The sequence below is a fragment of the Chlorocebus sabaeus genome, unplaced genomic scaffold (assembly GCF_047675955.1).
Source record: "Chlorocebus sabaeus isolate Y175 unplaced genomic scaffold, mChlSab1.0.hap1 unalloc_scaffold_114, whole genome shotgun sequence".
In the NCBI taxonomy this organism is placed as follows: Eukaryota; Metazoa; Chordata; class Mammalia; order Primates; family Cercopithecidae; genus Chlorocebus; species Chlorocebus sabaeus.
Window position 1 is genome coordinate 125,220 of NW_027326902.1, and position 25,741 is coordinate 150,960.

Sequence of the window (25,741 nt, forward strand, 5' to 3'; positions counted from 1 at the left end):
TCGGGAGACGCCTGGGCCAGGCGGTCCTGGGCTCCGTCCACCACGAGTAGGCGGGTCCCGGGTCCCACACCAGGGACGCGGAACTGCGGAAGACCCACAGGGCGGCCATCAACTGCGACGCCGCGGAGGTGCAGCTGCCTGGCGCGCAGGAGCGGGGACGTGGATGCCCGCGACAGGAAGGACAGGTGGCGGGGACTCAGCCCGGGGTGGGAGGGGGTCCCCAGGCCCGGCTTCCCCGCAGGTCCTGGGACAGGGGCCTTGGAGGGCGCGGGGCACCCTCGGAGCAGCGGAGCCAAACGGAGCCTCAGCTGCTTTCCATCGCTGGCGATTCCCTGCCTGGAGCTCTTGGTGGAGAATTTGAGTGATTTAATTCACAAAGTTGAGCATATACACGTTTAAAACATGGGGTCGTGGAGATGCCCAATGAGAACTCATTCCCATGTGAAAAATACCATGAGTCATGTTCAGTAGGCGAGAAGGTCTCAGATAAAAGCCTGGGTCGGTTTTACATCCGAATCCACCCATGTAGATAGGCTGTTTCCTGGGGCTTCTCAGAGGGACACTTGGAAGTGGGAGGTGGGTTCCTTGAATGGGAAGACTCCGTTTTCTCAAAACATGAGCTCTTTCTATGTTTATCAGTTTTACATAAACCGAATGAAAATATCAAGGATTTATCATTTTTGCATGACATCTGCTGTCTATCTTACTATTGTGATGACATTTAAAAATTTTTGTAACGGAGTGAAAAAGACTTTCTCCTCTAGATACCAAATGTGCTATTAATTCCCACAATTGTTTACTAACAGCTGAAAAGACATAAGTACATGGGACAGAATGGAAATCCAGAAACACTGAAATACATGTAAGATATAGCTGTAAGGACTGATAATGGTAACATTTCAGATGAGTAGAAAGGGTTGGGTTATTAAAATGCCTGCTCTTTGAGGAAAACTAATGAAATTTTATGTCACAAAAATGAGTTCCTGATGGAATACAGATTGAAATTTTTACACATGCAAAATGAGAAAAGCACCAGAAGAAAACACAAATGCTTATTTATACAGGTACATTTTACTTTGCCAAAGGCCTTCCTGAGAATGACCTCACAAGCAGGCATTCTGAAGGTTGATTTAGCAAACTAAAAATTAAAAACCCCAGACTGGGCGTGGTGGCTCACACCTGTAATCCCAGCACTTTGGGAGGCTAAGGTGGGCGGATCATGAGGTCAGGAGATAGAGACCATCCTTGCTAACACAGTGAAGCCCCGTCTCTACTAAAAATATTAAAAATTAGCCTGGCGTGGTGGCACGTGCCTGTAGTCCCAGCTACTCGGGAGGCTGAGGCAGGAGAATCACTTGAACCTGGGAGGTGGAGGTTGCAGTGAGCCGAGATGCTACCACTGCACTCCAGCCTGGGCTACACAGTGAGACTCCGTCTCAAAAAATAATAATAATAATAATAAAACCCACCTATGTGTCAGAAAAAAATTAACAAAAGATAACATACTTGAAAAATATTTACTATGTATATGTTTTTACTAATATATATATAAATAGATATTCAGATGAAAAGTGTATCTTAATCCTACAGAGAATTTATTTTTTATTATATATTATTATATATAACAATATACATATAAAGAATTGTATATATTACTGATATAATATATATATACACAGATAAAAAGCACATCTTCATTTTACAGGGAATTGTTTCTAATCAAATCCACAAGAAAAGAACTCTAAAAGTGAGCAAAGTACTGTTTTGCAGCTCCACAAGTTACGTTTGTACATATGAAAAAATCCTTAGTGTTTCTCGTAAAAGAATTTAAGTTAGGCCGGGCGCGGTGGCTCAAGCCTGTAATCCCAGCACTTTGGGAGGCCAAGACGGGCGGATCACGAGGTCAGGAGATCGAGATCATCCTGGCTAACACGGTGAAACCCCGTCTCTACTAAAAAATACAAAAATCTAGCTGGGCGAGGTGGCGGGTGCCTGTAGTCCCAGCTACTCTGGAGGCTAAGGCAGGAGAATGGCGGGAACCCGGGAGGCAGAGCTTGCAGTGAGCCGAGATCCGGCCACTGCACTCCAGCCTGGGCGACAGAGCGAGACTCCGTCTCAAAAAAAAAAAAAAAAAAATTTAAGTTAAAAGAGGAATGAGACTGTGTTCTCTTTATCCACAGACTGTGCTCTTTATCCACATTGTGAGAATAAAGAGCAGTGGTACTTATACTGCTGCTTAAATTTTAAGTTGCTGATGACTTTTCAAATAGAAAATTTGGTGGTAATTATATGCCCTTTACCTATCAATTCCATTGTATTAAAATACCTTTAGAAAATAGAGATACATGTACTTTGTTTTTCTCAGCATTTATGTCAACAAGAGCCCACAGAATGTGTCCTATAAATAAGTTTCAGTTGCATCCATAGGATGGAATAATATGTGACCATTGAAGGTGACAATAGATATAGAAGTATGGGAGGTTCCCTTGATGCCAGGAATTTGAGACCAGCCTGGGCAACAAAACGAGATTCTTTCTACAATTTTTTTTTTTTTTATAATTAGCTGAGCATGCTGGTGTGCTCCTGTGGTCCTAGCTACTCAGGAGGCTGAGGCAGGAGGATCGATCACTTGAGCCTAGGAGTTCCAGGTTGCAGTGAGGTAATATATGAAATATATGTAATACACGATTACACTCCAGCCTGGGCGACAGAGCAAGACTGTCTCAAAAAAACAACAATCTAACAATTATTGAGTTGTTGAGTTGTTGCTTGTTCTAGAAATGGTCCTAAATACTTTACATAGATTCCCATTTAAGCATCACAGTGGTGTCCTGTGAGCTAGCTGCTATTGTCATCTTTATTTTATTAATGAGGAAAATGAAGCACAGAAAGGCTAAGCAATAGCTGGTAAGTGACCAAGTTCCAAGTAGAACTCAAGTCGTAGTTGAACTGAATCCAAACACCAAGCTCATTCTATCCAAATAGGCTGCTGTTTCATTAAGGTAGTGAGCAATAAGAGCTAATAAATATTGTACTTTCTTCAAAAGAAAATTATTTGTTTTGAAGGCAGAGGAATAACATGCTGTTCAATGTTTGCACTTACATAAACCAGTGTAGGTTTTGAGATATTGCATTATAATTTCCTGAAAACTCCTCTCGCTTTCATAGGACTGCTCTACATTTGGCCTGTGCGCATGACTGTGTGGAAGTGCTCACTCTCTTGCTGAGCAGAAAATGCCAGATTGACATCTGTGACAGACTAAACAGGATGCCTTTAATGAAGGTGTATAGTAGCCAAGTCTTTTGGCATGAAATAGATTTCACTAAATACATAGAATTAAAATGAATTTATCTCATTTAAATATAACAGGTTGGTGAAATCTGTGGAATATGTATTTTGAATTCTTAGAATTTATAGTCTAATTTTTCATCTAACACTGATAGGCTGTACATTGCCAGGAAGAGACGTGTTCCATTATTCTGCTGGAACATGGTGCCAATCTAAACATTAAGGATGTCTATGGCAACACTGTTCTTCATGATGTTAAACATTAAGGATGTCTACAGCAACACTGCTCTTCATGATGTTAAACATTAAGGATGTCTACGGCAACACTGCTCTTCATGATGTTAAACATTAAGGATGTCTACGGCAACACTGCTCTTCATGATGTTAATCATTAAGGATGTCTACGGCAACACTGCTCTTCATGATGTTAAACATTAAGGATGTCTACGGCAACACTGCTCTTCATGATGTTAAACATTAAGGATGTCTACGGCAACACTGCTCTTCGTGATGTTAAACATTAAGGATGTCTACGGCAACACTGCTCTTCGTGATATTAATCATTAAGGATGTCTACGACAACACTGTTCTTCATGATGATGTGTGTAATAAGGGGAGTTCACTGGCAGGAAAACTGCTTTCCCACCATGCAAATATTGAAGCACTAAACAAGGTATAGATCAGTCAACTTTCTTTTCAAAATATTTGTTTTAACATTGACATAGGTAAGAGTCAATTTTTCATATTTGGAAGATCAGGCATTTCTGAATGAAAATATTTCAAAATAACTGAATTGTCTAAGATTTTACTTTAAATATTGATACTTTTAAAGAAGCATTAGCGGGCACAGCTTGTTTAGTGCACTTATGGGAAATATTTGTGAATTTTTCAAGGGAAGACTTCTTTAAGTATCTGTTTCCTACCCCAGGTGTATTTTTTTCTAATTATGTAAAACAAACACACATGAAAAGAACTTACCCTGGAAATAGGCTTTATCTTAAAACTCAGAACAAAACTAAAGCAACTTGCTGCTGCTGACAGTTTTCTCAAAAAAAACTGATGTGCCTTTCAGTGCAAGGTTTAAGAGGGAAAAATGGGGAGGGAAAAGGAGAGCAATCAAAAACATGTAGGTCACTTGGAAATTAGGTAATGAGGAAAAATGCCAATAAGAGGTTTTGTTTTTTAGTTTGTTGTTTTTCCAGTTTATGTATAAAGTGCTCCTCAGCTTTGGGGTAATCATTTTTGGTTTGGTAAACACAGTAATTGAAACTTGCCTAAATGTTAATTTTTAGAGGACTCTGAGGAAACCAGATTGGCCATGGATAGATGGTGATGAAGTGAGAAACACTTCAGCAAAGGATGGAACAAATTAGTGACTGACTTATTACCCATCCTAGCAAAAACAGCCACTTAGCTAAGAGTCTAAGCTCTCCTCTCAAATCTAGAATGTCTTGGTGGGAAGGTGGGAGATACGGAACTTATAAATAACTAAATCAAGTGGGATTTTGAGTTTACTTGTCCCTGTTCTACCCATACCCAGGAAAATTAACTGGAGTATTAATAAATAACTCTACCTCATACTCTTTTCTCTTTTTGGCCACATCTCAAGCTGATAAAGGATATTGACTGTGTGGGTGAGTGATGAAACTGAAGTGATTGTCTACTGCAGTAATTCTCAGCTAGAATTGTGCATTACAGTGACCTGGGGGAATTTTGTTAAAAGTCTACATATGTAGGCTTTCCCCTGAAGATTTTGATGTAACTGAGCTAATAAAGTCTGAAAATGTATGGTTAAAAATATTTTCTTGAAGCCACACACAGTGGCAGGTTTCTATAGTCCCAGCTACTCAGGAGGCTGAGGTGGGAGGATTGTTTGAGCCTAGGAGTTTGAGTCCAGCCTGAGAAACACAGTAAGACTCTTTTCTCTTACAACAGCAACAGCAAAAAAAAAAAAAAAAAAAAAAAAGAAAAAAAAAATACCTCAGGGTTTGAATATACTCCTGATTAAGAACCACAGAATAGATAAGTGCAGTATATAAATTCCCGTATCTCAAAAACATAAGAAATCTCTAGAAGAGTTGGCATTTGATAGGTGCTACTTTCTTCACAGTTCTCCTTTCCAATAACGTTAGCCTGACTTATCTGTCTTTCTCTGCGTTTGTGACCAGAAAGTGAAAGAAAATATTGTTGGCAATATCTCTCAGCTTACAGAATAACACCTTTTCCTTCCCACCATGAATCATTCACTGCTGTTCAGAGAGTCTTTAGCAATTTTCTTGTGGATAGTCTTTCAACAGGTAAAGGCTGACCCTTTCACAATTTCATGTTCCTTTGTTACCATTCAAGTGATTATGTGTCAACAAATGTTCATTACAAGTGAAATTTTCTCATTTAGATTAGTAGCAAATCCTGAACCTTTTTTTTTTTCATTTGAAGTTGTATTATGGACTATCTCAGTATGTCTGTTAAGTTTATGGAGCTTTGGCATAATCAGGATGTCAGTTTTAAACACTGAAATCCATGAAGTCAATGAGAATACTATAGGAATTCTTTTAATAAGTTCGTTTCAGCAGTCTTATGAACTAATTATCTATTTGGTTAACAATCTGGGAAAATGGTATACAAACAGATTTCAAATGAATAAATTTTGGGAAAATTCTTAAGGTGGGTATTATGAGTCTTAACAGCAACTTTTATTTTATATATATATATATATATATCAGGGGCTGATTTTTATATAAAACATGATACTAGAGAAAGAAAAAGTTTCACACGCAAATACTTGGTTTACACAAAGTCATTTAGTAACACATTCATAGAAAATATAAATACACAAAGGCTATAGTCTAACTAAATGTGGCACATAGATTTGTTTATTTGCCTCTTTAAATTGAGTCAACATGTAAAATTTAGCAGACTCATGCAGGAATCTGGACCTCAGGCTTGTCTTAAGAATCAAATCTGGTGTCCCCCAAACCCCATCACTGCTTGGTCTGCTGTGCAGAGGTTGCCCTGTGTAGGAGGCACATATTCTCCAGTTTGCCACTGTGCCCACCTGAGTACTTCACTTATGTAGGTAACCTCCTCCATCCTTATAAGTATTTGAGTTTACAGCTTCTGTTTTATATTATATTTTCATAAAGATTTCAAGATTTTCAAGATGGTGTATATTGGTTATATAGTCTATAGTTTATAAATCCCTCAATTGTGGGGTAGAATTTTAGAATTCAAAAGGTTTTTTTTAACTCTTTTTTTAAATATATATGCCACAAATAGTCGTCTGCTTGTAAGAATGCCTAGAAGCCTTTTTAGGTTATTCCTGCTGAGAGTTGGCTAGTTTATGAATATTGCAGACACTATATCATTCTTCTCAGCAATGTCCCTTAAAAATGCAAGTGACTTATTGGCTTTTATTATGCTAGAAATAAGCCATATACATCAATATTAAAATTTTTATTGATAATCCATTGTAATTTCATTTCCGATTTATATTTTGCTTAAAGTAAAAAAATGTTAAATAGCAATTTAAATGGAAATCAATACAAATGGATTTAAAAAGTAAAGTTGCATTAGCATCCCAGGATTATCATTATAATTGACAATAAAATTTCTTACTGAGCTTTGCTTTTTTAATATTTGTTTTCAAACATTTTTAACCTGTCTCTCTTACACAGAATATACTGAGCTTTCTAACAATTAAGATAAAAATCTATCCTCTTGTATTAGGAGAAATCCCATGGACTATTTAATAATAATGAAAATAAGTGCATTTGAAGCCAGTCTCTTAATTCAGAGCTCATTTCCTTAGTGACCCATTTGAATCAGGAGTGCCTGACATTGGGATCTGGGATCCTGACACCATTGATAGACGTAAATCAAGCAAGTTTGTACCACCCAGAGGAAACCTCCACCTGAATTGGGAAGTTCTGGCAACTGTATCCCCGAAACTCTAGTTCCTAAAATGTTAATATTTGTCACAAAAAGTATTGTCAAATTGGGATTAGGCAAAGTTGAAGGGATTTCTTGATTGTTGGCCGTATAGTACAGTTTTGTAATACTTGTCAAATGCAGATGATCATCTCATCTTTCTGTTGGGATACAGTTCTTCTGGTAAAACAAATATTCTTTGGTACATAGTTTAAGAAACACTGCTCTAAAGATAATAATTTACATCATTAATTTATTTTAAAAACCTAAAGCATTTGCTACTATGTATTAGGTTTTAGGGTTATAAAGAAAAAAGACACAGCTCTTGCCCTCAAGAAACTCTTGGTTTCAGTGGGAAACAGTGAAATAATTACAACATATTGTGCTAAAAGCTGTGATAGAATCAAGGATTTTGGGGACTTGTAAATAAAGTCAGGTTTGGAGATGATCTAAGTTAACGTGGGGAGGCAGAGGAGGGGTGTTTGCAAGGCAGTGTGTGGTAAAGCACAGAGGAGTGAAAAGGAAGGGACTGCTTTGCATTTACTTTCTTTCTATATTGTATGTTTAAATTCATAGCATCTTATAGGAGATTTTTAGTTCAGTTGAGAAATATGCAATTTTGTGAATTATAAATTGTTTTTGCTTTCTTACAGGAGGGAAATACACCACTTTTGCTTGCTATAATTTGTAAGAGACAGCAAATGGTGGAATTTTTAGTAAAGAACCAGGTAAATGTACATGCTGTTGATAATTAGTCCACTTTTTAGCCAGAAATCAAACAGAAAGCTAGACTAGTTAGAAGTAGCAATGAGTGTAAGATTCTTTCAGGACTTTTAAAGACCTTTATCCTTAGGGATCTCAGTGTTGTTCATTTTATTCCAAGTATAACCTTACATGTGAGATATAAATAGTGTCACATCTTTTACTTTTCTTTCTTTTTTTTTTTTTTTTTAAACAAGGTCTCACTATGTTGCCCACATTCCTGAGCTCAACAGATTCTCCTGCCTCAGCCTCCCAAACTGCTAGCCACCATGCCTGGCCTGGCTTTTCTAATTAGTTATTGGGTCTTGAAATGCCCAGTTTAGCAGAAAGTCTTGCATTGTCCCCTGGGGCTATCTCCTATGCCTTCATCCTTTGAATTTTTCAAAAAGCTAAGGGGTTCCCTAAGTCCAAGGAAGACAATCTTGCTTTACAAGTCAGAAAACTGGGGGAGAAAGGCCATTCTAAACATTCTGTGGTTTCCATTGATTCACTTGCTGTATTGCTGCCATGGTAACTGGTCCTGCAATCTGGTAATGATTGACCTTTGCCACCAGGATGGTTTTACTGATTCAGACCCCTCACTCTTCGTGGTGACTCACACACAGTTCACAGCTATGGTGTTGCCTTTATTGACTCAGATCCCTCAGTCTTTGTGGTGACTCACACACAGTTCACAGCTACAGTGATGCCTTTACTGTTTTTTTGTTTTTGTTTTTGTTTTTTGTTTTTTGAGACAGAGTCTTGCTCTATTGCCCAGGCTGGAGTGCAGTGGCGTGATCTCTGCTCACTGTAAACTCCGCCTCCTGGGTTCACGCTATTCTTCTGTCTCAGCCTCCTGAGTAGCTGGGACTACAGGTGCCCACCACAACGCCTGGCTAATTTTTTTGTATTTTTAGTAGAGACGAGGTTTCACCATGTTTGCCAGGATGGTCTCGATCTCCTGACCTTGTAATCTGCCCGCCTCGGCCTCCCAAAGTGCTGGGATTACAGGCGTGAGCCACCGCGCGTGGCTTGTGATGCCTTTACTGACTCAGATCCCTCACTCTTCGTGTGACTCACACACAAAGCTCACAGCCACTGTGTTTTTTAGTTCCTATACATACGTTCAGCCATTGTTCCCAGCACGCTGCTCTGCCAGCAAGGCCTCCTGGCTTTACCCACACACAGAGTAAGTAAAGCGACCCCTGCCGTAACACTAAAAACCTTATTTCTTGCCCACCTCTTAGCTAGGCTGAGCCTAGACCTTGATGGTAAGTTATCCTTTGAGACCTGTGTTCATCTTTTCTCTAGCAAATTCAGTTGGGCTTGTTCTCAGCAGTCAGGGACGTTCAAATAATGTTGCAGGAAGAGATCAGAGCTCCCTTTCCCTTTTGTTATCACATCTGTACCTTGAGGTTTTTTTCTGTCTGGTGTGGCAGCTTTTGTTAGATAGCAGAAGGCTCCACATTATCCTTCAATAGAGTTGTGGGCACCAACTTGCAGTTGGCCCCTCAAGTAATGTGTTTCCATAATAATGAAAATCTCTCAGGCTACTTGCATCTCTACTTCAAGTTTTTAAAATATTTTAAAATTCTACCTCACAGGAGGTCATTCAATAGAATTCTCTGTATCTAAAGTAGGTAATTTGGATTTAACAGAGCTAAGCTCATCCATGACTCATGAGTGTCCATGTATAAAACAGGGCTTTATACTTGTTTCAGCAGCACATATTCTAAGACTGGATCAATACAGAGCAGATAAGCATGGCTGCTGCCTAAGGATGGCACACAGATTCAGAAAGCATTCCACATTTTGCACAGTCCCAAGAAGGTCATTTGACTATTTGTTAACTAGCTCCAAGGAAACAGTGCAAGTCAGACCAAAACAGGAGACATCTAATATTGAAATTGTTGTTACTGTTGTTATAAAAATATTCATGTAAGGTGATCTGTGAAATGAGAACAGCGCTGAGTATGGGATGGTACATGCAAATATGTTGTTAGTCCAGGACTTGGAAATGAGGAAATGTTAACTTGCATCTCTTTCATGGAACCAAAAAACAAGACAAGCCAGGTTTTGTCTTGTATGTCAGTTGGAGAGGACCAAGAAGATGCAGCCTCTAACACAGACCTGCTGGCTCTGAGTTTGAGGAAGTAGAGAAGGAATGGTAGTTATCCAAGTCAGGTTTTGACATTTATGAGTTTTCTGCCCTTGGTGTGATTGATGAGCTCAGGAATAGTGAACAATTAGGTAATTATTTTAATGAGATAATAATATATTTATATATAAATTTAGTTACAAGTTATGAATTAGCTAAAATGCCCTGAACTACAAGCCACAATGAATAGAACTGATAACCAAAATTAGCACTTAGTAACATTTTCTGAAAACTGTGACATTCAAATATTAGAACTTATGAAAAAACGCCCATCAGGTTTTGAGATTCCAAAATTGTTTCAGCAATACAGTTCAAGAATAAATTATTCCATTGCTTTACTATTTCTCTGAATATTTAAACACGTTATCTCATTACATTCTCCTAACAACCTAGTGAAGTAAGGTAGTAAAATCCTTATTTTTTTGAAAAAGCCATGGAGCCTAAGAGAAGCAACTGATCTAAAAACAAAATACCTATGGGTTACAGAGTGAGGACTTACTCTGAGTGCAGGACACTTTCCAGGATGTTAAGCTAACTAGAATTAATTTACTGAGCTACGCTTCTCTCAGTTTATGAGTACTTCATGTTTTTCTTCTTTAATCAGAAGCTTAGTAAGTTTATAGAGCCTAAAATTTTAAAGTGTATAGGACATTAGAGTTCTGATATTAGCTCTTATATTGTCTGAAATGCTTTAAGAATTTAATATATTTGGTAATTATTTTTCATATCACTATTAAAATAGTAATTTTATTTATTACATTTATTATGCATAGCATCCAACAACAAATTTTGGAACATAAAAATAAGATACTTTAAAATGATCTTCAAAACGACAGTCAAGGTAAGATTTCTTATAGTAAATTTCTCCTTTCTCTTGGTGGTCTTATTGATTTTAAAAAGTAAGATTATAGGCCAGGCACAATGGGTCACACCTGTAATCCCAGCACTTTGGGAGGCCAAGGCAGGTGGATCACCTGAGGTCAGGAGTTTGAGACCAGCCTGGCTAACATGGCAAAACCCGTCTCTACTAAAAATACAAAAATTAGCCAGGCGTGGTGGCAGGCACCTGTAATCCCAGCTATTCAGGAGGCTGAGGCAGGAGAATCACTTGAACCTGGGAGGTGGAGGTTGCAGTGAGCTGAGATCGCACCACTGCACTCCAACCTGGATAAAAGAGCCAAGACTCCATCTCCAAAAAAAAAAAAAAAGTAAGATTATATAGTTTTAATCATAAAAGAGCAGTTTTAAATATATATGTATATAAATTAATTTTTAAATTTAATTTCTTCAGTTTAGAATTCAGAATTAACAAGTTAGTTGTAGCTAATTCATAATCTCGCAGTATTGTCTGAAAACCATGCATTTACCTACTTATGTTCCCTGAAATTCTACATGATATTTTTGTGTAAATATAAAAAATTAGATTTTTAAGTTAGTATGTTTTATTTTCCTCTATAATCACATTATTACAAATTGGACTTGTGATGCAAATGGATCTTCTATTTAATTTTTATAATAAATGGTTTGTATTTTGTAAATAAATATTAATTATAGTTGATTCTTGAATAATAAGGTGGTTAGTGGCTCTGATCCCTGTGCAGTTGAAAATCTGAGTATAACTTTGACTCCTTCCAAACTTAACTAATAGCCTACCATTGACTGGCAGCCTTACTGATAACATAAACAGTCCATGAACACATATGTGGTGTGTGCTGCATTATTAGATACTATGTTTGTACAATAAAGTAAGCTAGAGAAATGAAGCTGTTATAAAGAAAATCATAGAAAAGGAAAAAATGCACTTACTGTTCATAAAGCAGAAGTGAATCCTCCCAAAGATCTTCATCTTCATCATCTTCAGGTTGATTAGGCTGAGGAAGAAGAAAAAAGGTTGGTTTTGCTGTCTCTGGGTTGCAGAGGCAGAAGGAAAATCTGCATCTCAGTGGGCCCCTGCAGTTCAAACTCTGTTGTTTGAGGGTCAACTGTATTACACAGGAGTCTGTGTCACTAAGAAAGTAACTCTCTTCAGAACTGGGAGCTCAACAATCCCTTTCTGATACCGTAAACAAATGGAAATAAGAACCATAAAACTGAGCCAGTGTGCACCCATACAAATAGGAGATTATTTTTGAAGATACCTACTGAATGCAGAAGATGGGAAAGTAACTCCTTTACAAGAAGCAGAAGTTATGCTACGTATGCTTATACAAACAAGGTCTATTTTTTCCTCATTCTCCATAAGTTGGAACCTCATGAGGTATATTCACTTCTTAGAACAAGCTATTTTTAAAAATGTGCTGAACAATTAAAATATTAATTTTGTTGGAACAAGATAGTCTGTTACCAGGCTGGGCGCAGTGGCTCATGCTTGTAATCCCAGCACTTTGGGAGGCTGAGGCAGGCAGATCACTTGAGATCAGGAGTTTGAGACCAGCCTAACCAACATGGTGAAACCCCATGTCTACTAAAAATACAAAAATTAGCCAGGCACGGGGACAAGCACCTGTAATCCCAACTACTTGGGAGGCTAAGCCAAGAGAATTGCTTGAACCCAGGAGGTGGAGATTGTAGTGAGCCAAGATTGTGCCACTGCACTCCAGCCTGGGTGACAGAGCAAGACTCAAGACTCCATCTCAAAAAAAAAAAAAAAAAAAAAAAAAAAAGTCTGTTACCATTAGGCAAAAGATGATCATAATAAATATTACATTAGCCAAACTCGAGGCTCAAAAAATATAATAAAATTATAAAAATGGTTCACAAAAACAAAAATATAACACCAAATGCATTGTACAATCTGAACTGTATAAAGACACCATTAATTTAGTACATATTTATCAAACTACTTCTATAAGTTAGGTTTGGCAAATCACAGCAGATAAGATGGAATTGAATAGTTTTTGTCTTTAAGGTACTCAGAATACAGATAACTATTTAATTTTTGTGTTTTTTTACCAGAATTTTTAAGAAAAAGTATTTTAATTCATTCATACACTTTTCCACTTAAAAAATAACTATCGTGTCTTTTGTGGACTAAGCATTTTTCCAATGTTACAAAATCCATTTAAAAAATACAGTTAGGAGACTGTGAATACCATTGTCATTTATTTACTACCTTATGTAGTGCTTACTGTGTGCCCAATGTCATCTGGGAGTTTATTGTTATAATTTATTATGTATGTATTATGTTCAGTATGTGCCAGGCACTTTTAGATTTGTGGTGATGAATGCAAGCTTCTAAAATCTGGGTCGAATTTAGGGTAAGCATGCAGAGTGAGTGGAACTTCACCAATAAGGAGGCAGAGGGATGATGCTTGGCAGAAGGAATATCTAACAAGTTGCATGTTTGACAGAAGAAGCAGCCGTGAAGAATGAAAGTTTTTTAAAAAGGAGGAGCAATTTTAAAACGTAGGATACCTGCGTGAACTTTGTAGAGTTTATGAGCAGTTCAAATTTACTAGTGCAAAAAAAATTATATGGGAGTGGTTGGTAATGAGGTGAAAATAGCTTATAGTTATTATTTATTATGTATTTATTATGTGCAGCATGTGCCGGTGAAGGCAAGCTTAGCAAAGATTTTGTTGTTGTTGTTTTACCTGTGTCTAGAAACAAGTTCAATAAAAGACTTTTAATAGTATAGAAATGAGTAGATCTTATCCTGTAGGCCAGGGGAAACTTCTCGGGTAGAATGCTTTTGGCTGCAAATACTAGAAGACCTAGCTAACAGTGGCCAAAACCATAAGAACCAGACTTCGTTTGGTTGTCTAGTGATATAATTGGATCCCACTTGTTCCTCTCTCAGCTATGATGTTGGCAGTATCTTGTTCATTTCTCCTTTCATGGTTGGCTACTTAGCAACAGCTCTAAACATGATGTTCTCACAAGATAGTATCTAAAGCTGGAAGGGCTGCTTTTCTTCACATGTGTCTATTAAATTGGGAGAAAACTCAGAAGTATGCAGGGGACTTTTTGTAATTTTTTTTTTTCTTTTTTTTTTTTTGAGACAGAGTCTTGCTCTCTCATCAGGCTGGAGTGCAGTGACATGATCTTGGCTCACTGCACCCTTCACCTCCCAGGTTCAAGTGATTCTCCTGCCTCAACCTCCCAAGTAGCTGGGACTACAGGCGCCTGCCACCACACCCAGCTAATTTTTGTATTCTTCTTTTTTTTTTTTTTTTTTTTTTGAGACGGAGTCTCGCTCTGTCGCCCAGGCTGGAGTGCAGTGGCCGGATCTCAGCTCACTGCAAGCTCCGCCTCCCGGGTTCCCGCCATTCTCCTGCCTCAGCCTCCCGAGTAGCTGGGACTACAGGCGCCCGCCACCTCGCCTGGCTAGTTTTTTGTATTTTTTTTTAGTAGAGACAGGGTTTCACCATGTTGGCCAGGATGGTCTTGATCTCTTGAAGTCATGATCTGCCCACCTTGGCCTCCCAAAGTGCTGGGATTACAGGCATGAGCCACCATGCCTGGCCCTTTTTGTAATATTTTATTGGCTGGGTCACACCACATGCGCATTCCTAAACCAGGCACTGGGAAAGCAAATGTGATTAGCTTAGAATAATCATTTCTCTTTTGAAGCTGGGGAGGGGTATTGGGATAATAAATATCCAAATAGATTTGTGTTTCTCCAGCAAGCAACAATAAGGAACTGCTCCTGGATAGGGAGCCAGCAGTGTTTGGTCTAGAAATTCACTGGAAAATCATGAGTAGGGGAGGCATTAGATTAGATTTGAGATTTAGGGCACTCTGTTCAGGGTATAAAGCAGGGATTGGCAGGCTTTTTCTGTAAAGGGCCAAGTAGGAAATATTTTAGCCCATGTGGTCGGTCTCTCTCTCTTACTCTCTCTTTTCAAGAATGATTTAAGCAGCTGAAGGCCATGTGGTCTCTGTTGTAGCTACTCAACCCTGCCATTGTAGTGTGAAAGCAGTCATAGGTAGCATGTCAGTGAGCAGGCCCGACTGTACTCTCCTAAAACTTTATTAAGATAAAACATATGGTAGGCAGGATTTGGCCTGTGGTCTGTAGTGTGCTGACCCCTTATGTAGAGGATCAATGGAGGATAGATGTCACCTGGGAGCATATAGGTATTACTGACTAGGTATTTATTATGTTCATGAGATGACATCCACCTTTAAATGTGTGGTGATGAGCACAAGCTTCTGAAAAATGGATAGGATTTAGGGGAAGCATGCAGAGTGAGTGAAACTTTGCCAGGCAAGGAGGCAGAGGGATGATGTTTTGCAGAAGGAATATCTAACAAGCTTGCATGTTTCACAGAAACAACAGCTATGAAGCCTGCAAATTTGTAAAAAGAAGAAGGTGCAAAAGGTAACACACTGGCCGGGCACGGTGGCTCATGCCTGTAATCCCAGCACTTTGGGAGGCTGAGGTGGGCAGATTGCGAGGTCAAGAGATGGAGACCATCCTGGCTAACATGGTGAAACCCCGTCTCTACTAAAAATACAAAAAATTAGCCGGGCGCGGTGGCAGGCACCTGTAGTCTCAGCTACTCTACTCTTAACCATGTAAAGAGACTGGGAGACAAGGGAGGCTTCAGCCGCAGTTAATGCTATAGTTTCCTTGTCACAAATCCACGGAGTATACAAGCCTTATTACAAGGTTTTCACCCATCCATGATAAAATAAAATGATGGAGCTCCACTTTATTCATTTGAAAATATTGGTGTTGCTGGGGATGGTGGCTCCTGCCTGTAATCCCAATAGTGTTGGAGACTGAGATAGAAAGATCCCTTGAGGCCAGAAGGTCCAGCAGCCTGGGCAACATAGCGAGACCCCATGTCTGTTTTTTTTTAATGTAGCTGGGTGTGGTGTTCTGCACCTGTAATCCCAGCTACTTGGGAGGCTGAAGCAGGAGAACTGCTTGAGCCTAGAAGTTTGAGGCTGCAGTTAGCTATGATAGCGACATTACACTGGAGCCTGGGTGGCAGAGTGAGACCCCATCTCTGATAAAAATCAAGTCAAATAAGATAAGATAAAATAAAATGTAGGTCTTTTTCTTGGAATTATGCTTTTTAAATTTGTTTTGCTTTTTAAAAAAATTTAAGAAATGACAATAATAGTTGGTATATATAAGGCTTTCAGAAACTGGCTTCTGCCCAAATCTCCATCTGCAGCCCCTTCTCTCTCTGCCCTTTTTTCTGGCATTACTGAGCTGCTGGTAATGCCCCTGTCACCATCTCTCATGTAGACAAATACGCTCTGGGAGGCTTCTCTCCCTCTCTTGCCACTGCCTGGCATGCGCTACCTTTCCTGCCCTCTGCCTGCTTTAATCTGGTGAACCTCACTGTCTAAGTCTCCGCTCAGGCACGATCTCTAGAAAGGCCATCCCCGATGACTTCTTTTCCCATTCTTTAAACCCCAGTGCTTACCACTTAGCAAGAACTCCATAAACATTTAGTAAAATAAAGACTGTTTATAAGAAGAAGATTCCTTCAGTCTAGCAGCAAGGGGGATAGACATGGAAAGACATGATGCACAGTTCAGATGGCGGAGTGACACTAGAAAACGACAAAGTACTAAGAGGTCCCCAAGGAAGGAGACACCTGTATATGTGCAGAAAGATAGCCGGATTCAAGGAGGACTTCACATAGCACTCTGAGCCTTTTTTTCTTTTTTCGTTTTTGGAAACAAGTTATTACTCTGTCACCCAGGGTGGAGTGCAATGGCATGATCGAGACTCACTGCAAACTCAAACTCCTGGACTTAAGGGATCCTCTCGCCTCAGCTTCTTAAGTAGCTGGGACTACAGGCACACACCACCATGCCCGCCAGAGTTTCTGTAGAGTCTGGGTTTCTCTGTGGTCTCCAGGCTGCGGGACTACAGGCACACACTGCCATGCCTGGCAGAGTTTCTGTGGAGTCCGGGTTTCTCTGTGGTCTCCAGGCTGCGGGACTACAGGCACACCCCGCCATGCCTGGCAAAGTTGCTGTAGAGTCAGGGTTTCTCTGTGGTCTCCAGACTGCTCTTAAACTCCTGGCTTCGAGCAGGTCTCCCTCCTAGGCCTTCCATAGTGCTGGGTTTATAGGTGTGACCTACTGTGCCCAGCCTACATTCAGAGTCTTAAAACATGAAATAAATTTGTCAGAATAGTAGAGGAAAACATTTCAGATGTAAAAATCAGGATATACACTAATAAAGGTTTAATGGTAACAAAATTTTGCAAATTATTAGTAAATAACTCACTTAGCATATTGTTGAAAAGATACTATTATGAAGTAGAGAATAAAGTATTACTTTATATGTTTTCACTGTATTTTTAAATTTTGCTTTGTTTCCAGCAGTTTTGTTTATTTATGTTGGGTGGAATAATTTGTGGGTGACCCTGAGACTTTTGCATGGCTTGAACCTGCTGATATCTAGTGTCTCCCCAAGTGGTTTGTTGAAGTTTTAGATAATTAGAAGTATTTCTTAAAAATGTAAATATTCCAGTAAACATTAAGCTTCATTTAAACTCTCCATTTATGAAATAAAAGTATATGTTGTTTTATATCCATTTTTATAAAGATTATAGTCTTTAACTGTTCTAAGTCATTCATCTTAACATACGGATTTGTCAGCAGAACACGACTTAAAAGTGGCTTCAGAGGAAAACCAAGAAATGCTTGAAAGAAGTGAAAGTAAACAGCCACAGGTATGTATGTAGCAATTTAAATTCCTGGTTTGCTATTGGTTGGTTAGTTGGTTTTTCTTTAATAACATAGCATAGTCCAAATGAAGTGACCTTTTAAACTATCCTTTTAGAATCCAACGGATCGTAATTTCATATTTAATTTTAAAACATTTTAGCCAGTTATAAAATTTAAAATATTCTTACAGTCTGTAGTAACTCATAGCTATCTGTACCCTTGGACTTGAGGCCAGAAATTTCCAGAAGTCTCTTTGCTCTTTTATTTTTATAACCTTCCTCACAATAAAGAAAGTAACATCAAAAATGGAGTTGTATCACTAAGCTAGAGAAATTATGAACAATTGGACAGTGATGGCCACTGAGTTCAACTCCTGCTAAAGGAGGCATCATTCCCAGTGGTTCAAACTTTGCAGTTTTATGTTGCCGGTCACCAGTGCTGAGGTTAAAAACTTCTTCTGTTTTTTTTGGTCTCTGGTTGCCTTCAGTGTCTATGTTCAGGGAGAGGATGGGGTCATACAATCAACCCAACTGCCTGTTAAGAGAATTATGACTTCCAGAATGGGACTTTGGTGTCAGGGTACAAACAATAACTTTCTTATTTTAACATAAATAGTAAATGTTATTAAAATCTTTTATTCCACTGTCACTAGTGGAACTTAGAATACATTAGAACTGAATATAAGAAATAATCTATCCAGATAACACACACATTACAGTATAGCATTTGAAGTAGAATCTAAAAATTTTCTTCTCTTTCTGATTGGTGTTCATTTTGGCTTCTAATAATTTAGCATTTGCCTACTCTCCAGTTAATCTTCAGAAATATGAATTTACTGTAGGGGTTCACTATTTATGGTATGTTAAGGTCAAAATCCTTTTAAGAAAGAAAGCTTTTAGAATACTACATATCATCTGTGAACCCATTTCTGGAAGATTTCATAATGAATTAAGTTTAGTCCAAACTAACAGTGAGAGTTAAGCTTGCTGGTTCATGTTTTTCTCCTATGTTAAGCCAAGGCAAATTATTTTTTACTTCTTAGTTATAATCCAGTAACTTAGGGGTAGCAAAACATAGATTAAGTTTTACAGTTAAATTTTAATTATTTTCTATTTTTTGTTCATACTTAATTCAGAATAAAGTTAGTTTTAAAACATGCACCCTAACAGAAAAGACATCTGAGAAACAAAACAAGCAAATTAATTTTCCACTTTTGCACCTGCAAAAAAAAAAAAAAAAAAAAAAAAAAGTCTCAAGAACCAGAACTGAGTAAGAATTGTGATAAAGAGGGTATTATCTGTATATTCAAGACTTCTTTTAAAATTCATTACAAGGAAGTTCAACTGAAGATTGGTGAAAGTTTTGAAAAATCCAAAATTACTGTGTGTCCTGAGGAAGAGCTCTTACATAGCAACTCTGGAGAGGGACAAAGTTAAAGGGAGTGCCCTCTAATCTGATGAATCATATCCCTGACTGCAAGGAAGCAGATGCATCTTGGAGTGTCTAACTCTGTAGTATCCCAGGCATTGCCTAAACAGAAGGAGCCCATCACAAACATGTCTTTTCATTGCATTTATACTCTGGGTCCCTAAAACACACCTGTCAGTCATCTTCTAAGCTTTACACAAATGAAAATAAATCAGACTGTAAAAATTATAACAAACCAGACATGTAACCTGTTTCTCAGAGATGAAGAGAATTGTTGTAATGATACAGAAATTGAAAAATTAAGGAACCCAGTAGTTATGGTTGAAATGGAAGAAGATCAAGAGTTTGATATGCAAATGACAAAAAATACAAACCAAAATACCACTAATTGGAAATTAGACATTGGCCTCAGTCTAGAGATCCAAAAAGTCTTTTTGATTTGTGGTTTTCTCACTCCAAAGAAATGAGGCATGTGATACAGATAGAAAGCCACAGGATTTCTGCTGTTACAGACACTTACAAAAGCAAAAATCCAATACAGCGCTTGTTCCACAAGCCATATGGAACTTAGAAGCTCGTCTAAAGCTTAGAAGATGACTGGCAAGTATGTTTCAGGGAGCCACATATGACAGTCCCACTGCTAATAGCTATAAAAGCATGAAACCTGAATGAGAAAATGTGAGTTATTATCCAATCCGTAGTGACAGAACATCAAAAGGATATCTAGAAGACTTACAGCAAGATATGCAAAGGCTTAAGAATGAGGTGGGCATGTTACAAGCAGAGTTCCTGGCTTTGAAGAAAGAAAGTTCAACTATAAAAAGAAAGAGGTTCACTTGCTACTTCTCTTTTTATAAATTATCTGATTCATTCTGGTTTTCTACTCAAGAAAATCTCATGTGTATAGTTACAGTGGGGGTTATCTAAATATGTAATTATGTGTCAAAGTAGATTAGTGCTGCTATTTAAATGACAGTTCTGGAAAACATTCTCATAATATTTGTTCATTAGTCAACCTAAGTCTCACTATCAGTCTTCCAAGTAGCACATGGCCTGGGAAAATAATTTAGCCATATACCATGTGACCTTCTGAATCAGCTAAACATCAAGAAAATTGCTAAAGAAATAAGCTCTAGATTCTTCTTTTTTTTTTTTTTTTTTTTTTTTTTGAGACTGAGTCTTGCTCTGTCGCCCAGGCTGGAGTGCAGTGGCGCGATCTCGGCTCACTGCAAGCTCCGCCTCCCGGGCCGATGCCATTCTCCTGCCTCAGCCTCCCGAGTAGCTGGGACCACAGGCGCCCACCTCCGCCCCCGGCTAATTTTTTGTATTTTTAGTAGAGACGGGGTTTCATCATGTTAGCCAGGATGGTCTCTATCTCCTGACCTTGTGATCCACCTGCCTCAGCCTCCCAAAGTGCTGGGATTACAGGCGTGAGCCACTGCGCCTGGCCTAGATTCTTCTTACTGTATTCATTTAAAGATGAATTACATTTATTTAAATGATAAAATGGTAACACAACGGGAGGGAAACAATGACTGAGAAGAGACTTGAAAATGTATCCAGGCTTGAGAGTTGCAACAAATATTATCAGCCAAAGATGTCTGTTTAATGTACTTTCATGCATGGAAGTTTATTTGTTTGACTCAAACTGTTTAAACTTATAACTCCGTCATGGTCATTTTAAATATTTTTGGAAACAAATACATATACTTTTGCATATTTTTAAAAAATCACCACTCTCCAATGTTTCTGTTGAATCACACTTTTTTTAAAATTTTTTTTTTGAGGCGGAGTCTCGCTCTGTCGCCCAGGTTGGAGTGCAGTGGCACAATCTCGGCTCACTGCAAGCTCCGCCTCCCAGGTTCACGCCATTCTCCTGTCTCAGCCTCCCGAGTAGCTGGGACTACAGGCGCCCACCACCGCACCCGGCTAGTTTATCGTATTTTTAGTAGAGACGGGGTTTCACTGTGTTAGCCAGGATGGTCTCGATCTCCTGACCTTGTGATCCACCCGCCTCAGCCTCCCAATGAATCACACTTTTATATTATGTTGTTTAATAAAATATGGTAAGTTTTGATGTGTATAATTTTATCATATAAGTAGCATAACTCCTTAGCCAAAAATTTATCATTTGACTCTATAGTAGAAAGCTGAGTTCTGTACATTGTATTCTAAAGACAAAAATCTAGAGATTTTCTTCTTTCAAAGTGAAAGCAGATGAGGCCTCCCGCTATCCTCTGAGGCATTAAATTGCTTTGCCAAAGTCACACTTTTAATTTATCTGACTAATTTGATATATTTATCTGGTAATTTATGTAATTCAGCAGTATTTAATTGTATCTTCCCTTTTGGTGCCATGAAATGCTAGGTAATGCCACCGTAGGAGCTTTGGGTGAATTATTTAATATTTCTTGGTTTTACTTCCATTATCAAGTAGATAATGGGGCTAGAGTATACAACTATACTGTAAATCTTCCAGCTATAAACTTTTGTGGTAACTGAATGTAAACTTGGGGAACATCTCATTTTCCAGGATTCTGCAGTAGCAACTCAGTAGTTTCACTCTGCTCCTTGTGTTGTGGTAAACTTTGGTCCCTCTGTTTCAGTGAGCACCTTCACTTTTTTTATATCCCAGAATCCAAATGAAAAAATAAGGATAAAAGGCAGTGGTGAAAATAATAGCTTAGTGCAGAAAAGGGAAAGCTTCTTTTCTGTTTCTGAAGCCCCACAAGGTCACATCCTCTTGATCTGGCTATTTCATGGAGAATCCAGGTGACAAAGACAGAAGACACATTTTATGCCTGTGTCTTTTTGTTTCTCTGTTTTTGTGTTGATATATTTACACCACAGAAGTAACTGTGATCTGGTGGAGAACTAGAAGTAGAGTCAGAAGCCCTGGGAAAATCCTGCAGCTTGCTTATATTTTTAACCTCTCTTTTTAAGAATTGTGATAACTAAATAAGTTCATCAATGTATGTTTGTAGAAGTGCTTAGTACAATGTCTAGATTTATGATTTAGTAAATGAAATTCTTATAACTGACTAAAAAAATTTTGAGTCAAATCACAATACAATATTATCAGGGAAACAGTACTTTTTTTTTTTTTTTTTTTTTTGAGACAGAGTCTTGCTCTGTCGCCCGGGCTGGAGTACAGTGGCGCGATCCCAGCTCACTGCAAGCTCTGCCTGCTGGGTTTACACCATTCTCCTGCCTCAGCCTCCCGAGTAGCTGGGACTACAGGCGCCCGCCACCTCGCCCAGCTAGTTTTTTGTATTTTTTTAGTAGAGACGGGGTTTCACCGTGTTAGCCAGGATGATCTCGATCTCCTGACCTTGTGATCCGCCCGTCTCGGCCTCCCAAAGTGCTGGGATTACAGGCTTGAGCCACCGCGCCCGGCCAGAAACAGAACTTTTAAAACTTTGAGAAATTTTATCTGTCCAAATACACATGGAGGTAAAGCTTTTACTATAGGGTGGTGTCTGGGTTAGGTATCAGAATATAAATGCAATTTCCTTTTTCCAATATTTTAATTTAGTCAAATTACTTAATATTTTACTTTATGCTTTGAGTTTGTTCAGAGAAAGGCTTTTCCAATTCTGATATTCTTAAAAATTCTCCAGTGTGTATGCATGTGTTTTTAGTTTTATGGATTCATTGACTTCAAATAAATTTTTGAACTTTTTGAAATTTATGCTCTGTAAGGTTCAAGGTTTTGCTTCAACTTTTTCTCCAGTTGGATATCCACTTACAGCAACTTTTAATTGCATGAATGTACAGGTTGTTCTTTCACTTCAGAGATAACCATGATGTTATTTTATTGAGTGCTAGCTGAAAATTTCTTTTGTTTTATTTAGGATTTTCAAAGTTATGGAAAAAAGAAGGATGTGATATATACAAATTGCATGTTGAAGGGAGATATTGCCACACTCAGATGGGAATTATATGTAATAAAAAATGACAGTCTCAAAAAGGAAAAGGAATATATTCAGGAAATTAAAAGTATTAGAGAAATAAATGCTAACTTTGAAAAGAGTGCAAGACTCAATGAGAAAATAACAAAAAAAATGTCCCAGTGTTGTCAACAGCTTAATGACCTCAAAGCTGCGAATACAAGGCTGAATTCAAAATTGGAGAAGGAAAAACACCGCACAGACAGGCTGGAAGCTGAAGTTGAATTCCTCCATTCTAGACTGGCTGCTGCTATGGATGAGCACAATGAAAGTGTAGAAACAAAAAGCCTAGAATTCGTTTTACAGAGAGCATATAATTTTTCTGTACATAAAAAAATGAGTTCTACTATTTCTCAACTAAAAGATAAAAATGAGTTGCTTACTGGACAATTTTCTAAATCTGGGATGAAGTTAAATACCTTAAAAGGTAAGCTCCATGAGACAAGAGATGCTCTCAGGGAAAAGACATTGGCTTTAGAAAGTGTGCAGATGCACCAGAGGCAAGCACAGCATCGAATAAAGGAAATGGAGCAGGTGCATCCAAATGAGGAAGCTAAACGAGTCAATCCACCGGAAAGCACAACTGTGTAGAGGAGAGACTGTGTCAACTAGAATGTGAAAATCTCTTGCTTAAACGACAACTAGAGGGTGCTCATAAGGAAGGCAATGATAGAGAGAGAGTAATTAATATCCAAGGAGGCTGTCTTGAGAGTGGAAAGAAAGATCTTCTAGAAGAGAAAAATAAGAAATTAATGAATGAATATAATTCTGTAAAAGAAAAACTGTTTCAGCGTGTAAAAGAAGAAGCAGAGGAGAAGTAAGTATGAAGAAAGATAAATATTTTTAACCTTCCAGAAAGAAAATTTAAACATTTAATTGTGGCTATATGTTGAATCTAATTCAATATAAAAATAAATAGAGGAAAGTGTATTTATCATACTGTATAATTCTGTTTCATGAAACAGCCAGAAAAGACATATATAGGGACAGAAAGAAGATGAATGTTTGTGTAGGGCTGGGGCTGGAAATGGGTCGTGACTGCTGATGGGCATGAGGGATTGTCCTGGAGTGATGAAAATGTTCTAAAGCTGGATTGTAGGGATGGTTGCACGACTAGTAAATTTACTAAAAATCTTTGAACTGTATGTTAAAACAGATAAATATGTAGTATGGAAATCATATTTTAACAAAGCTGTTTTAATAAAAAACTAAAAAAATATGTTTACTGTATCAGCTTGGAAACATACCTTGTTTCCAGGAAATAAAAGGTAGAGCTGACAGATGCTTTCTTTGAGTAAAGACATTGTCACCTATGAAATTGTAGTAGCTACAGAGTAATGTTCATAAGCTATGTAGTCTTACACTGCTGAGATAACAAATTTAATGTCTTTATGTTGCCACATTTTAAGACCACAATGAAGTAGATAAACGGAAATGCTTGTACCTGAAATAAGTATTTTGAAATTAAGATTCAATTAAGTGAGCCACTTTGACACTTAATTCTAGATTTCCCAGATGAACTGAAGTATGTTGCTGTGTCTTGTGGTGCTTTTCCTTCAGTGGCTCTTTTATGTATTTTAGTTAGTATAACTTTATTTTGACTCATATTAATGTGACTTAAGTCTGAAAATATGTCAGTCTCACATTATGTATTTTTCTGACCACTTAATATTTGAAAGACATCTACTTGTTATAAAATCACAATTTGGAATAAATGTGGTAAATTTTAGCAAAAAATATTTGATTTAATGTTCCCACTGGTAGGTATTTATAATTTACTTTGAATATTTTTATTAATAATTAGCTCATAATTTACATTTTAAGTCTCAATGACTATCATTTGGATATAAATTTGTCCAGTACAAAGATACTTGTAGCGGTCTGTGATTTGTGAGTTTGACATTGAATCCCCATTTTCAGAGTAATGAGGGGTGGCAGAGTTCACGTAGAGTGGGAATGAAGTGAATACGGGACAGAGTTGTAGGGGCTGAGGTCAGGGAGGGAAGTAGAGGCCATGTTACCTAGGGCCTTGAAGGCCATTGGAATTTTACTTTTATTCTGAGATAGAAATCTGTTGGAAGGATTTGAACAGGCAACTGAATGTGTGAGGAACTCAGGTTGAGTTGGTCTGAGATGAATGAATAGCAGGCTGAATCAGTCTTGTAAGAGAATACCAATTTGGCAGGAAGATAACACCTCTGTGTTCCTCATGAATTCAGTAATAAAGGAGAATGTGTACAAATGAGGAAAAGAAAGTGAATCTATGTGTGTGGTAATAATTTTCAAAGTATGCATATTAGAGTTAAATATTAACAATTTAATAATAAAGCAATTTATAAAATTAGTAACAAAAATATTTTATCAGGTGACTCTAAGGCAACTTCAAGAACAACTGGCCAGTCACCTTAAAAATTTCGTATGTCAGAGTCTCTACTGGAAGATACATCACATTGTCATCTTAATTTGGATGAGACACGGGCTTCAAAGAAGAAATTATTTCAAGTAGGAAGTCAAGTATGTATGGAATTTAACATGTCTATAGTTTAGCTGGTTGAATAATATAAACTGTTTTAGGATACTAATTTCAGTGGACAGATTGATTTTGTA

At 37.9% G+C, this 25,741-nt stretch overlaps 1 protein-coding gene, 1 non-coding gene and 1 pseudogene across 2 annotated transcripts in view; all 3 read left to right on the forward strand.

Annotated features, from left to right (window-relative positions):
* Positions 1 to 3,815: 3,815 nt before the first annotated feature.
* LOC140710979 (putative coiled-coil domain-containing protein 144B) lies at positions 3,816 to 19,722 on the forward strand (annotated as a pseudogene).
* The window catches only part of LOC140710980 (uncharacterized), a 52,699-nt gene continuing 30,808 nt past the window's right edge, over positions 3,851 to 25,741 (forward strand). The window contains exons 1-4 of the mRNA XM_073013978.1: positions 3,851 to 3,962; positions 7,870 to 7,944; positions 10,889 to 10,956; positions 17,691 to 17,761. The gene's annotated coding sequence lies outside the window, so the exon portion shown is untranslated. The remainder of the gene's footprint in view (positions 3,963 to 7,869; positions 7,945 to 10,888; positions 10,957 to 17,690; positions 17,762 to 25,741) is intronic.
* On the forward strand, positions 9,670 to 9,772 carry LOC140710985 (U6 spliceosomal RNA). The gene has a single exon (XR_012092140.1). It is a non-coding gene; the product is annotated as a U6 spliceosomal RNA (small nuclear RNA).